The sequence below is a fragment of the Gordionus sp. m RMFG-2023 genome, chromosome 1 (genome assembly GCF_954871325.1).
Source record: "Gordionus sp. m RMFG-2023 chromosome 1, tfGorSpeb1-WG-v2, whole genome shotgun sequence".
NCBI classification, from domain to species: Eukaryota; Metazoa; Nematomorpha; class Gordioida; order Chordodea; family Parachordodidae; genus Gordionus; species Gordionus sp. m RMFG-2023.
In genome coordinates this window covers 15,996,272-16,013,168 of record NC_088775.1, presented here as the reverse complement: position 1 = coordinate 16,013,168, position 16,897 = coordinate 15,996,272, and the positions used below count along the sequence as shown (strand labels likewise).

The 16,897-nt window shown below is 28.1% G+C and overlaps 1 protein-coding gene across 1 annotated transcript in view; it reads left to right on the top strand.

Moving 5' to 3' along the window:
• Positions 1-16,897, top strand: part of LOC135931272 (uncharacterized) — a 38,946-nt gene that overhangs the window by 10,955 nt on the left and 11,094 nt on the right. The window lies entirely within an intron of this gene.

The window sequence follows — 16,897 nt, the reverse complement described above, 5'->3', positions numbered from 1 at the left end:
TAAATAAGAAGAAATTTAAACAAAGAGATTTAATTAAGGCGTCTACTTTTCCTTATAAATTTTAATTATATTTAATTTAAGTGTAAATGATTACGATTTCTAAAATAAATATAAATGACATTAAAATATATTTAATTTATTACCAAATTTGCATTGTCGATTGAGAGTTGAGAGACTATTAGGTATTTTTTATTCAATTTTGAAATTTTATTCATTTGACGGGGAAAAAAAATGTCAAAAAATGCTGAAGATTTTTAGTTTCAAAAAAAATTTCCATGATTGGCAGAAAATTTGTATTCAGCTCCAATCACGCCCTGTATTTTGGGGGAGTCTATCACACCAAGTTTATGGCTAAAAATTAAAAATTCATTCACACTCACACCGTGACACATCGTGACGACAAAGCCCGCGTCTATAACTATCAAAGCTTACAAATTACGCATCCTGTTTTGGCCTGTATTTTTTTTTATAAGAATAGTGGCTAATATGTGAAAAAATAACATCATAAAAATTATTATTGTTTAAAATATTATGAAAAGCGCAAAAATTTAATCACAATGATGCCTACCAAACGAAGTATATTAATTTAAAGAAAAAACGCCTTTCCGCTAAATTTTGATAAATTCAACTTTAAAAATATAAGAATAACTTAACCCCTCATTCATAGTTTGCCCGAATTTGGTGCGAATTTTACAAATTACTTCTTATTTTGATAATATCGCCGAGGTGGCCTAGTGGGTTATGATATATGCTAGGAAAAAGATGGCCCCAGGTTTAATCCTAAGGAACGTAAATATTTTCAGGTTTTTCTTCGATGACTGATGTTTAAAGACATATGGTAAGATGAATTTCGGAGCTTAGAGATGACACCCCGGTCACCGACAGGCTTGGACAGCCGGGTGCTAAGGATACTTTTCCAATAAACAAAAATGAAGGAAACAAACAAAAATATGAATATGAAAGCTAGGGCGTTCCCTCCAAGCGACGCGCGGGGTGTAGACCTCCATCTTGTGAAAAGTAAAATAAAGGTCAAAGCAAAGAAGGCAAGGTTAGCAAGTTTAACTTAAAGAGACGAGAGAATTGGCATCAATGTTGAACAAGAGAAAAGTTGATATACGTGCATACAAGAGACTAAATGGAAAGGTGAAGTCTTTAAAATGATTGGAGGTGGGTATAAATTGTACTATAATGGAATTGTTAGCTATAGGAACGGTGTCAGCATCATCCTCAGTCAAGATCTAACCTCCTCAGTGGTAGAAGTCAACAGGATATCTGATAGACTAATGAAAATAAAACTCCGCATTTGTCAATCAATACTACACATTCCTTCAGTATATGCTCCTCAAACGGGTTGCAAAGAAGAAGAGAAAGATGGAGCTATCCTTGATGAAGCTGTAATGAAAATCCCTAAGAATGATCTAGTAATAATAGGTGGAGACTTAAATGCGCATGTGGGAAAAGCAAGAGACAGCTACAAAAAGCATCAGTGGTGTTTTTGGATATGGGGAAAGAAATGATGAAGGAGACCGCAAATTATAGTGATTATGGAAAACTATATTCTACATAAATTTTGGCCCAAATATAAGGATAAATAATAATTAGATAAAGACATTTTATTTTTGATATTAAGCTACGCACTTTAAATTAAGATACTATGTAAAATAAATAAATCATTATCTATTAAAACCTAATAAATGCAAAAAAAACACATTTTGAAAATTTTTATTAGTCAGACTCAGTAAGGAGCACGCCGCTATACTTTCTCAAAAACACTTGGAGTGTCCCTCTTTTTAAAAATCAGTAGTGGGAGTGGGAATTAGTTCCTTTTAGGGCTGGAGTGTAGGAGCTCCGCTCCACCGCTCTTTTAAATTTAATGTATAAATTAAATTATTTTTTAATTATTAATAAACTATTTATTTATTCATTAAAATTAAATAAAAATGAAATTCTATTTTATTTAAATTTATGCAATATTAAATGTTGAACCGAGTTTTATATTAGTTTTTCATCTAATCAGTTAAAATATTAACCATCAAGTTTTTCTTTCTTTTTATATTGAAAATTTCTTGGAAAATCTTGTGTCATAATATTTATTTTATAGATATATGATAAAAAATAGTTTTTGATATTATGGATCCAGACATCATAGAAGAAGAAATCGAAATAAAAAATAAATTATTTATTTAAATGACCTTATTGCAGATTTTCAAATGTTTATAATGATGAAAATATCATTGCTGCTATTATCCATCCTGCATTCAAATTAAATTGGGAATGGATATAATGTGCACAAAATATGGAACTAAAATACAAATTAATTAATTTTTTAAGAAAACAAATTCCTGATGTAAAAATATCTACTAGTTCACGGGAACCTTGCAATTATGGAAGATTTTTTTGGATTTCAAGAAATAGATTATCAGGAAGATAATATATTGGACAAATATTATTTAAATAATGATATCAAAATTGCTATTTTTGTTAAATTTCCTGAATTAAAATATATTTTTATAAATAACAATGCCCCACTTCCTTTTAATCCTGTTGAGCGCCTGCTTAATATTGCTTAACAGGTTTTAGGAGAGAAGGGTGGATGTTTGTTAGATTCAAATTTAGAAAATTTATTACTTTTAAAAGCTAATAAAAGATTATAAATATTTTGATATATCATTTTATTTTGTTTCGTGTACTTTAAAAAATGAAAATCAAAGGAGCGGCTATGAAATGGCACTCCATTACTTAAAGCGGGAGCTCGCTCCTTTAAAAAATTTAGTAGCTAGAGCGGAAGCTGGCTCTTTGAGAAAGTAGGAGCGGGAGCCAGCTACTTTTAAAAGGAGCGTTAACAATTCTGTTTGCAACGAGACCAACGATCTAATGGATGACTAAAGTTTGTTATATCATATATATAGACCTGCCATATATTCTATAGATCAGCTTGGAGGATTTTTAAGGATTTAATTATTGAAAGGCAGGACTACGCTGGACAAACGTTATTAATCACATTTTATATAATTCGTTTTGTTAAAAAAATTACAAATTTATCAAATTTTAATTAAATTTCTATTCATATAAATTTATCAATCTTCATTTCAATAGTTAGAGAGCGATTTTATTTTTCATGATGTATTCATTAAGCTGAGAATGGGCGCTTCATATTTCCCATTTTTATGAGCTTCTTTACTTTCGTAGAATTTCTTAATTATTGATTCTATGCACCTTTTTTATAGCTGAGTTACAGTCTGAGAAATATGATTTTTGCACTTTTATAATTGTTTATTTATTAGCGTTAAATTTTACAGTTGATTTTTTGAATCTTAATTTAAAATTCGATATTTATGACTCAACCTAAGGCATGCTATAGTTTTTATTTCTCTTATAACTAGTTTATACTTATTGATTAGAAAAACTGATTGATGAATTAGTGGGTAGTAATCATGCCTTACCTATTTGTTCATTGTTTCTATAATTTTGCTTCTAACATGATGTCAATCTTGGTAATTTATTTTTATTGTCAATAAAGTTTTTCTTTTATTAAACAGGTTGAAGCACTAAAAAGTATGAAATGCATATTAATTATTGACATAAACATCAGAGATAATGCTTCCATATCTTTGGATGAACTTTACTCTTAAGGCGTGATATCATAGTTTGTATTTGGTTGCTTTTTGTGGCTGGCGAAAATGATTAAGTTCTAATAAAGCTCTACTTAATGGTTTAGTATAAATCAGATTTTTACAAAAACTTGGCTAACTTCCCTCTTAAAGCGTGACGTCGTAGTCACTTTGTTAATAATTCTTTTGTGATTCTCATATTTGATTGAGGAATTAAAGGTACTATTCAAGCACTAAATATTAGCATAGGCCAGATGTATAGTTTTTTAAAATATTTTTCATTTTAGCATAATGCCATTTTTCTTTCTTTCTACTGTCTACCAAGCGGATCAAATTAATTTACAATTGAGCATTAAAACATTGATAAAATTTTGAGAACAATGCTTTCAGTCCTTTTTAATCGTAAGGTAGGCCAAAATTTTGTTACTAATAATTTTTCTATTTATGCCGACTACTATATTGGTTAAAGTCAGATGCTAATAAAAGAAAATTTATAATCCCCCCCCCACCACGGATAAATTATGGCTACGCGACTGCTCCGAGTCCTATGGATTTAATAGAAATTTATTTAGTTCATAATCATTATTAATTTTTTTCAATTTCAAAAGATAGCCGATAATAAAATATAAGAAATTTGATAAAATATGAATTTTCTTAAAATTCATCTTATAAAATTTTATGGTATTTGACATTTTTGGCAATATTAAACATTGAGTAGGACATTTAGTCTTGTTTTTCCCATGGAACATAAATTCTTTTAAAGGGACGGGCAGCAAGCGCATTTTTTTGGCCGGATGCTTTAAAGAAATCCGGGCTCGGGTTCCAAAAGCACCGATTGTGTCAGAAACAAGGGGATGTAAAGTAATTAGTAATATTAATATATTTATCAATTTCTCTAATTCGCTCTAACCAAGGAATAGGGTTCATGAATTTAAAATTGTTTGGTTGGACATTTGTAGACCACAGACCAGGCCGATTTATGGGCAACTGAACACAAGGTAATATGGATTTGGGGCGGTTTTGGACCTCTATCAGTTTTCGATTAAGTTTCTATTATCAAAAATTCCGCCAAATAGAACTTGAAATTTTTGAACCCGAATTCGGGTCCAGAACCCTGGCTTAAGGGTGGTAGTGTTGTTAAACGACTCGATTTTTAAAGGAGCTGACCCAATAATTTAGCCAAAAAAAAATAGGCAAATTTTTAAATTTTGTTAATAAATGTACAAACCATCTATGAGCAAAATCTCCAGGCATGCATAATATTCTTTGCTTAAAAATGAGTCTAACGCACGTATAAAATCCTAAGCTCTTAATATGTAACTATACTTTTAACATTTAAAATATGAAGGGAAAAAAAATTAACCAATTTAAAAAATGAATAACAAAGAATGAAAACAAACATGTACAAATACAAATAAACAATCATCATTACAATTTCATTAATTTTTATTTATGATTTTTCAAAAAAAAATTTTAACTTTTTTAAAAAATATCTGTTTTAGGATATAGCCAAGGCAGAATATATATTTTTAAAAAATAATAAGGTATTTTTTATGACATAATTTTTTTGCAAACTTTTTATTAAAAATTTTTTTTTATTTTTTATTTGAAAAATTAAAATGAATAAAAACGCTACAAAAGGATATCCCGTATTTCCAAAAAAAAACTACCTCTTAAATGACTATGACACCATTCTTAGCAATTCTAATAAATAAGCATATTAAGCTGTAGATCTGGTAGAGACCTCTAACATGTGGAGGAAAGGGAATATATTGCATCATTGAAATCTCAGGAGGCCATCATCTTGGTTACCAAAAAATATTTCTACTGAGTCGGGCATCTTGTGCAAAATATTTTTTAGGTAAGACCTGAAATTTACAAATCATTTTATAATTAAATAATTATATATTTTTAGTCGTCCAAGAGTAGGACGGTCATTAGCTTGGAGTAGTGATGGGTCTAGAAACTCTATCACCGGGTACTATGACCAGGGTTGTCAGGTCAAAATTTTCAAATAGTGGGAAAATTTTTTATTTTGCGAGAGTAATATGAAAATTACGGTAGAAAATTTTTTTTCCGGGCAATCCATCAAGTGATCGGTTTCATTGGCGTACGCAGCGGGGGGGCAGGGGGACAACCCCCCCCCCCCCCAAAGCCAAAAAATGCAGATGCCGGATATATTTTTCAAAAATATTATTGTTTATATTAATTTATATTTGTTAATATTTATTCGTATCTCATATTAAATATATATTCAATTACATTTATTATCACATTTATCTAAGTTATTTTATCAATTAATTTCGATTTCAAGTTTTCCGGCGTAATATTTACTTATTATTTTCAAATTTTTAGTGGCGTAATATTTATCTACCATTTTCAAATTTCTAGTCAAATAATAATTATTTCTGAAACTTCTTGTCCAACAGGGAAATAGAAATTGCAACCTTGTCCAACAAGATAGAGTCTCTGCCATCAAGCAGTAACAGCTTTTAAGGAGTTAGAAGAGCCAATTATTTGCTATTACTGAAATATCACAATGGCCTGAAGGAAATATTTCCTCAGAAGTAAGAAAATTATTGGATTCAAGGCTTATTCCAAATTTTATTTCTCATTGGAATGTATTATTTAATTATACAACTATTTTAAGTATTACTTTTCAAAAACATGACATTGACTTGATTAAGAAGATGAGAATAGCGGAGAGCATTTTATCAGAACTCAAGGAAATTAGGGCTAATGTTGATAAAAAATTTCATATTTTATATTTTATTGTTGAGTCAAAAGCAGAGCTATACGTGTTTAATATTTGCCTCTCTCGACTTGTAGCAAGGCAAGTTCATCGTTAAAACATTAATATAGAATCAGTAGAAGAGTATATCTTAAATACAGATACATTTATAACCCAAATAAATGAATTTTTAATTCATTATGCAACACTTACTAATCTGCAAATATTACTTCCACAAAAGCCTTCCCACTTTTTCAGATGGTGATAGAAAAAAAAATATTTGTTAGATTTTTATTATGAAGATGTTAAAGTATCTTATGATGCCTTACTAGCTGAATAACTATGTTTATAAGATTAACTATGGTTGATATAGTCCCAAAAATGCTATGGATGCTCTGCATTATTTCAAACACATTTTAGATTAAATTCCCAATGTATTAAAAGGGTTTATAAACTCTTCCCATTAGTAAACTAATGAGAGAACATTCTCTTTTTTAAGAAGAATAACAGAGGCCTGCATAAGTACCATTTGCAGGACACAGCTCGGATTTTTTTTAAAGATTTTTTACGGCCCGGACTGAGTTTTTTTTAAAAAAATTTCAGGCCCGGCCCGGCTTTTTTAAAAAATTTTTAGGCCCGACTCGGCTTTTTTTAAAAAATTTTCAGGCCCGGCCCGGCTTTTTTTAAAATAAAATTTTCAGGCCCGGCCCGGATTTTTTTAATATAAATTATATTTATTTTTGATTTTCATAGCTAATAATAACGATTTCAAATACAGGCTGTTTTAAAAAATACAGCTCGGATTGGGTGTTTTTTTAAAATAATTCAGGCCCGGCATGGGTGTTTTTTTTTAAAAATTTCGGGCCCGGCCAGGGTATATTTAAAAAAATTAAAATACTGTCCAGCACGGGGACCGAGCCTGCAGGTCTCTGAAAAACATACCAAGAAGTACAACATCTGAAAGTAGATTGAAAGGTTTGGATATTTTGAATATTTATAGGCATTTGACGACAAGCAAGGATGAGATAATTGAAAAATTAGCTCAATCACAACGAAGATTGGATTTTACATTGTAAATATATAACATACAAAATGCAATTATTCCTAAGAAACTTTTTGTGTAAAGGCTCAAAAAATTCAAATTTCTATTTTGGGTCATTTAAGTGATTCTTTACATATAATTTTTTTATAATTCACATAAATTTAAAATTGTGTATTAGAAATAGTAATTAGTCCTAATAAATTTATGCTTGATATTTTTAAAAAACAATAATATTTCTTAAAAAATTTTATTATCCCTCCCCAAGACCAAATTCCTGCGTACGCACCTGATGGGTTTGATTCCAAGGTCATAATATTTATACATTTTTTGTGAATCTATATTAATTCTTGTGATTGTTATTGCATATAAACAGCTTATAGATTTCTTAAATGTGAAGCCATGCCTAAATATGCTTCCGCCAATTCATTTACTGAAAATTCTTTCAAAATATTTGGACAGCCTATAATTTCCTAAAAAATATATATCTAGAGGTTCATGATAATTTAAAATTCTATCAATGGCGGATATTAGTGATAATTATCTGATAGGAACATGTACTAACTCACACCATTCCATTTCACACATGGTGCTTGTGCTTGATATTTGTTGAAATAGGAATTAATATATTAGATATTAGGAAGAAGGAAATTGACAAACTATGTGAAAAAAAATAAATTAAATCTATTTCAATATAAAAATAATCCTCAAAATTATAAATTTTTTAAAAAACATTTAAAATGCTAAAAATTTTAAAATTGCCGGCGGGCTCATATTCCAATTTTTTTTTTATCTGGCTCTGGTCGGAGGGCAATCTGTCAACGTCTTCATGGGAGAAAAAAAATTGGTGGAAACAAGCCTAGATTTACTCCCCTACTCTCTAAGATATTTTTTACTCCCTACCCCTTACCAGCATACCTCCTTGAAATGGGCACAAATAGCTTCATCTCTCTTCTCTCCATGCTGTTTGAAATATTTAAAATTTGATGTAAAATTTTTAGAAAAGGGGTGCCTTCTTCATAGACTATTTCGGAAAATCTTAAGGATCATTGATTTAAAGAAGAGATAGAGGGGACCCTATTCTACTATTTAATTAAAGAATATGATGATTAATAAAACAAAAACGAGCAATCATTCAGCACATATTAAACTGATAGCTACTTCCACATATTAATCGAGAAAAAAAACGTCAATCCCGATAATTTAATCATTCATATACCCTTTCATAAAAAATATGTTTGAAGTATTTATGCCAGAAGGATTAATATAACTGAAACAAAATATATTTATCATTTATTTGATTTCTTCTATGGGGTTTCTTCTAAGCCGTCCTAGATCACTTTTTTACGCTGCGTTTTTAGCGCTATCGCTATTTTTTCAATGTCCTAGATCTACAGATGATTTTTTTTCTAGAAATTTGAATAAGTATTAAATGAAACTTATGCTATTTATATTTTACGTTATTACTATATTAAAAATTAAAAATTTTCTTGAAATATATTCTTTGATCTCGTCTTGACTCACTTAATAACTTTGCGTTTAAAATGCTCCAAAATGCTGCCATGTTTAATAATATACGACAAATTGACTATCATAGTTTTTTGGGTGTTTTAAATATTGCATAAAATATTTTCTAGGACGACATTTAAGAGGGGAAAGGCATAAAGGATTTTTTTGTAAGACCTAGATCATTTTTTAGCATGCTTAGCTATTAGTAGGCCTTCCTAGCTCATTTTTTAATCGCAGACTTTAGTCACGTTAATTTATGCTTTTTTAACGCTGCATATACTTCGCCACTTATTCGTGCTCACTGTGAATTCAGGGTAAGGCCACGTTCTTGGCATTTTTATCCTTAATTCTATCCAGAAAAGCAGTTAGGACACCATTTTTTGATTTTTTAAAAATGATAACTCTCGACATAAAGGTGATCTTTAAAAAATACGCTTAAAAGTGTAACTATAATATATATTTTTTAAAAAGAATCTAATCAGATCAGAACAGCTATTTAGAATTTTATGAAGAAAATAGACGAGAGGCACAGCCCTAATAGCTCTAAGCTACATATTGGTTCTTATTTATTTTAAATTGGAATCCATTTCTATTTCCAACCTTTGCAATTTATATTATAAAAAAATTTAAATATATTTATGATCCACGTAAACATATAATTAAAAAACATTTATTTTAAAGTAATTTTTCAAAAAATAATTTATATATTTTTTTATTTTCGTAATTTAGTAATGCGCTTGCGTGATTTTGAATAGAAAAAAGCCTCATCTGTTTTATATATATCTTTCATGCATAATTTTTACGCCTTAAAATAAATTTTCAATAAGGATAGAAATTTTATAAATGATGGAGATGAATGGAATGATACATTCATTTTCTGGAAACGGAATTTAATAATTAATTCATTAATTTAATACCTTTGAAAAGCAGGATAGCAAGATGTATTTAAATCATTATTTATTTTTAAAAAATCTAATTATTTAAATAGGATTTTTTGGATTTAAATCAGAATTTTTTTTAAAGTGGAATTTTGAATGATCCACTATTGTATTTGAATATTATCTTACGACCAATGGTTATTCATAAAAATTCACCATATAAATTTTTATGCATTATTTATGATTCAATGTTTGATTTATTACTTTTTTTGAATTTATCATTATAATTGTGCCAAAATTTTGAGTTTGCAAAAAGAATGTAAACATGAATTACATTATATCTCAGGAAGGCATCTAATTTTTTTCTGCAACTAAAAATAAGAAAAGCTTATTATGATACCAAAATAATAATTGATAAATTACCACCTGTATCTCCTTCGATGTTATTTATGTATCCTCGAAGTTCTTAAAATTATACGTTCACTACTATTATTAATATTCCATTATCAACAGCATGTTGAAGTTTTAAAATCAAGTAATACTAAACTAAAACCATAAACATAGATATTAATTATTATAAACAATTTTATCTTATTATAAATGTTAATAAAAATCATGAAAAAATTGTTGATAAATACTTTTAACATATAATTGAATGAAAAAAATGATTTTTAAGAAAAAATTCATTATATTTAATTCTCGATTTAAATCGAATTGATTTTTATTTCCATACCCGCCAAGAAGTCTAATGTTTCCGGATTGATGTGTTGGCGTTTTGCGAAAGATTTCTCTCGTTTTTTAAAAAAAATATACGCATGCGCTTATTTGTGCCTTTTTTAAACTTAAATTTTTTTTTTCAATATGAATGATAGGGAGCCATGTTTTGGTTATATTTTTAAAGATCCGAGCTCGTATTTTAGAAGTAGATCAATATTGAAATAATAGGGGAAAATGTAGGGTAATGATGTATAGCGTTGAACTTTGATTTTTTATGTGGTTTTATTAGAATATTAGAGTCGTAATTTATCTTTATATATAAAAAAAAGATTGTTGTTTTCGAATAGCCTCTGTGGCCTAGAAAGTGATTTCATATATGATATTCCTTATGGATCGGATTTGAATCCATTTTTCTGAAGCTAACAATGTGATTGTATGCGGGGTATGGTATATAAGCCATCTCGTAATTTCTTTAATATAATATATTAAAATAAAAATGGGTCTTATTGGATTTTAATAAAATTTGGTCGCTATTTAATTGCTATATGTCGATCAACTCTACATAGCGTTACCCAAAAGTGCACATGACATCTTAAACTCAAATCACTAAATAAATCAATTCTCATTGACTTAAATTTTAGTAAATTCTCGTACTGCATATATAAATGTTTCTCGTTACACGGCTCGGGCTCTGTGGACTTATAATATATATCTCGAAATTAGATCCATTTCCGCACGTCAACTTATTTCCCGTTTGAAGAATTAACAAAAAAATTAAATTTTCCTAATATTTTTTTTCTCAGTTCTTCACCAAAAAAGTTTTTAATTATCTCACAAAATTCTCAGATTTTTAGCTATTTTGCGGCGCAACAAATGGTACGATAAATTTTTCCCTTTTTTTAATTATAGCCTGATCAATCGGCCGTTCGGCGCGTCATTACTTTAAACAAAAATGAAATTTTCCCTTCTTAATTTTTTTTTTGTAAAACATTTTGATATTTTTCGTTTAGTACTAAAAGAAAGGGACTTTTTTTTTGTCCAAAGAAAAAATATATATGTATATTTAAAATTAATAACTGAAATATTTTATTATTTTTTTTTATTTTTTAAGCGAAATATTCTGGTTTTTTAATTATAATTATTATATTTTTTTAAAAAATGTTTTTTATAATAAAAAAAAATTATGCCAAATATTTATCATATTTTTTTTTAAAAGGGATAATCTTTTTTCATATATTAAAACGAATATTTTTCTCTTATCTTTTATTCCTTACTAAATACAATATTTTTTAAAGGAATTCACCTTTAATTTTTATTCGCCTTATTTATTTATTTCAAATACTAATTTAATTTATTATAATTATAGTATTTATGCTTATTTTTAAAAAGGCGAATAAAGGATGAGTAAATTTCCCTTGTCCATTTTTATTATAATTTTTTTATCTAAAAAAATTTTAGTGGTTTATTCCTAAGATTCGATATTATAGCTTTTTTTGGTCAGAATTGCAGAAGGGCACGTGACTAAAAGAGTGTTAATCTAGTAAAGATACCATTTCAAATTCTAAGGTGTACTATTTCACATATACTTTTACGAGTTTAAAGGGATACCTTTGATGATTTAATATAGGTTTTTTTAAGATAAAATGCCTAAACAATAAACTCGGCATTTAATTACTGGACCGACATACACCATCTCTATCCATTTTATTTATCTTAAAAGTAGACTAACTGGTTAACCTTATTACAATTTATAAATAAAAAAAAATTCCTGAATTGTATATTGGATTGGTGTCCTTTATGTTTTTTTTTAAATACCCATATTCCCTTCGTATTTTCTAATTAATATAATTACAGGTCTGTAATTTATATACCCCCCCCCCCCCCCCTTGTCCCTTATTATAATCAAAATAATGAGTTAACACTCTTTTATTTAAATTAGTGAGGTATATATTTTGATTTTTGGAAATTACAGCAAAATAAAACGCTTCAATTTGATAGCGTTATAATATTTATTTTTTTTTTAAAAAAAAGGATCGTTTAACATCTAAAACCAGGGTTTTTCTTAGAACGAGCTCAAGGAAAAATATAATTTGTTACAATAGCAAAAAATAAAGATTACCCTTTATTGTCAAATGATAGTTTTTAAATAACATATTTTTGGCTTATTTAATTTAATTATCATGATTTCATTTCGTATCCTCTTTCATTTATGTTTTGAATTTTTTTTAAATTATAATTTAGGGAATTATTATATTGTATATTTTTTTAGATAAAATTTTGAAACAACATTTTCTAATAAAGTATTTATAATTTAAAGGGGAAAATAAAATATACCATATACCGATTTTAAAAACGGCTAACTCAATATTTTATCCAGAAAAATCCTGAGCCTCGAGATTTTTAAATTTTTAGGTATTTAAACCTTTGTGTCATCTATGAGCAAAATCTTAAAGCTTGCATAATATTTTTCTGGATAAAAATCGAGTTAGCCATTTTTATTAATCAGCTCAAAACGAGCCGTTTAACAACACAGTCTAGCTATAATAAGAGTCTGAAAACACAAACCCCTCGTCCTAGTTGTCCATCTATAACGCGCATCCGTTGGTTATAATTTTAAGATGAGGCCCACCTGTTTTAAAATAAATAAATAAATTTGGGCTTGAATTAAATTTTCAAAACATATTAATTGAGGCTAGATAAGTAGATAAGTCCAGTTGCTATCACTTAGACATATTTTTTTATATTTTGCTAAGACTAAAAAACGGTTTTCTTAAAGGCGTGCTGAAAAATTGTTCGCCAATAATAAAAAACGAAGAATTCTTAATGTATTTATAGTAAGACTAAAGATCTGCCTATCTGATTTTTCGATCCAGCTCCCAAATTATTTTTCAGGCCCATTGGTCGGGCTGCGCCGACCTCGAGTAAGTACCTCGCCCTATACCTTATTTGTGTAAAGTAGATCTAAGCTGGACCTAGCTATTTCATGATCATGAATTTACAGTATAATTTTCTTACCCAATATATACCCTTTTTATATTGGTATTCCATAAGCGATTTCATATGTAACCCTGGCATGCGGCAGGCATTTACAGTCCATAATTTTCTTATATAAAAACATTTCTTATTATCATTTTAATTTATTATAAAATTAATAGAATTTTGAACCACCCCCTCCCCCCCTTTTTTTGGTATTTTTTTTTGTTCGATACATTTCTATGCGTTAAAAAGGGTTCTGGTAAAGGCACATTTTAAATTTTTTATCACTTATCATATTTAAAGTTAGGCCTAAGTTCGCCCTTGGTGATTCCATTTTGTAATAACAATTTTATATGTTTTCATTCATTAAATATGGATTTTTAAATGTTTTTTAAACAAATCAGCTGATGACACGCCATTTTAGTATCCTATGTATTTTTTTTACTAGAAATTAAATTATTTATTCCAAATAAAAGTTATAAAATTTTAATCTAAATTGATTATATTATATGAAATCAAAATGGCGTACCACCAGCTGATTTGTATATATACACATTTAAATAAATGAATCGTCAGTCTAGGTATTATTATTAATTTAATTTTTTTTATACGTTATTTTAAAATAAATTATTTATTCACTATCACCAATGCTTTATGAAAATTAAGTTTTTATCTTTATGCCTTTCCTCATGGAAACAACTCAGAATTTGCTAATAAATTCTTTCTGCCAAATATAATAAATATCGAATTCCTCATTTTTTTTGTAATTTACAAGAAAAAATCATCCCATTTTGTTGAAATTTATTAGAAAATCTTATAAGTAAAAAGGATGGTTGAAATTTATTTTAGAAAGTCTGTTAAATAAAAAGATATCAGAGGCAGAAAAAAGCTATATTTATTTAATGATTTCAATAAATTCTTTAAAAGTGTATGTAGACGCTATTTTATGGTCTGTGCGTTGAGTAAATGACATTTATCTAGACTAGTGTTGTTTGTTACGATTTTTAAAAACGGCTAACTCGATATATTAGCCAGAAAAATATTGCCCAAACCTCGAAATTTCGCTAATAGATGTCTAAACCTTTGTTCCTTCTTCAACCAAAATCTTGAGGCTTAGTCAATATTCTAAAATATTGAGTTAGCCGTTTTTAAAAATCGGCTCAAAACGAGCCGTTTAGCAACACTAATATAGACCATAAAAATAAAGTATACAGCTGATTCCTATGTATGCACACTTTTTAAATAAATGAATCGTAAATCTAATTAATATGGGGAAAAACTGCAAAATTTATAACGGTAATGGCACCTTTTTATAAAGAGAATATTTAGTAAATATATTTATTTGGGTAAAGACTGATAGTGCGCAAAACTTGAGCGTTTCAAAAGCTACATTGCAAGCACAAATAATGTATTTCAAATTGTATGAATTAATCAAATTACATCGTTTGCCGCTAGAAATCATTTTAAAAAAACTTTGCTTTTTTTAATACTTTTATTTTTTAAATTCATGGCTAATCTTTTTTTATTCCAAAGTCACGTACTCCTTGATAAAATTAAAAATACTGCCTCAATTTAATTAAACAGGTGATACGTTAAGTTCAATTTGTGCGCACTATAGATGATTTGCTTTTTAAAGAATATTAATTTCCATGGGCCAATATATTTAAAATTATACCACCATTTAGATTATTAGAACTAGTGATCTGCATCGGGTCTAATTTCCCTGGCCCGAATATTTTTTATTTGTCCCGAAAAACCCGATCCGAAATAACAATCTTTTGTCCGTCCGACCCTAATTTATTTAAATATAAAAAATATTAGCGTCTCGTTTCTTGCAAGAATTTTAATATATATCAATTTAATGGATAAAATGTAATATCGTATTTAAAAATTTAAGCCCGGCCCGAAATTTTTTAAAAAATGTTAGGCCCGACCCAGTCCGAATCGGGATTATTATTTAGAAATAGGCCCGGCCTGTTGCAGAATGCAGATCTCTAATTAGAACAAGGTAGCAATTCAACCCCTAATCGATGTTACGTCTAATCAAAATTTTTAAATATTTAATTTGCCGATAATCTCTTTTTCGAACATTCCTTTGATCAAAATTTATCGAACGCTTCCCGATTTCCCTTCAAGAATTATTTTTAAATTTTTTTTATTGTCACAAAAGTATTTTTATTTTATCAATTATCTCAAGGATATTAATTAACAAAATAAAATGTCGTCATAATTTTTTAATTTTAAATTATTTCTAAAAAACACAATTATCTTTTGTGTTTAATTATTTTTTAATCAAAATTTTCTTTAAAAGTAAAACTCACCTGATAAAAATTTTTTTTTATATAATTATGCCAATATATTTTACGAAAATTGACCTTTGACGGATTGAGAAAATATGACTGATAAGTGACAACCACATCTTTTAAACTCTTTTCTTTTATATCGACTCTTGAGTGGTTTCGTTTATTCCACCAAAAGAAATCGTAAACTAAAAAATTGTGATGTGATGCAGTTAAATGCCAGTGAATATTTTTCTTTAAAATGTCTAAATTCCTTAATATTTTCTTTTCACTTTCTTATCTTTTCCGTTTCTCTTTCATTTTGTATTTTTTTCTTCATTCTTTCTTTTTTTGTAAGTTAGTAATTTAAGTATGGGTTATAATTTTTTATATAAATAAATGATTGAAAAACACTTTTTTTTATGTTAAAAGGGCGTCTCAACGTCGGGCAAGAGAAATTTTTATATTTTTAAATAAGAAAATACCATTTTTTTTATTACATTATCTTTTTATCTTATGTGAAGGCAGGCGTCCCAACGTCGGGCATCAAAAAAATTTTTATTTTACATTTCTCATATCTCGTCAAAAAAAAGCTAGAAGTAGCTATTTTTTTAAATTTAATGAACGAGATATAGTGGCCAGTGTTCCCTATCCTGGGAGATGGGTGACGCAATGACGTCATCGTTAGGGAAATTTAGGATGCATCCTCAGAGTCACTCACTACCAATTTTTATAATACATATTTTTTTATAACCACTTCATAGAAAATTTTTTTTTTAATTCATTAAAAAAAATTAGTGTATTATTCTAATTTAATTTTCAAAAATTATATAATAACCTTAATCAATTTGAATATGAGACAATCTCTATAAAATATTTTTTTTAAAAAAAACTAATTAAAAAGCAAGAACTATTTAACTGTTGATACTACTTAATCATCAATGTATAGAAATACAGTCGGATCAGTAAATTTAGGATATTCTTTGCCAAAATAAAACCCATCCTTTGGATTGTCTTGATTTTCACGTAGCTTTTACCTTATTGTTTTGAATAGATTAGGGCTTGAGAATTGTGATCCAAACAAACCACAAGTGTCTGATCCCCCTCCCCGGAATGACAATCGGTTAGAAGTGGGATCTGAACAAATAGCTACCGGC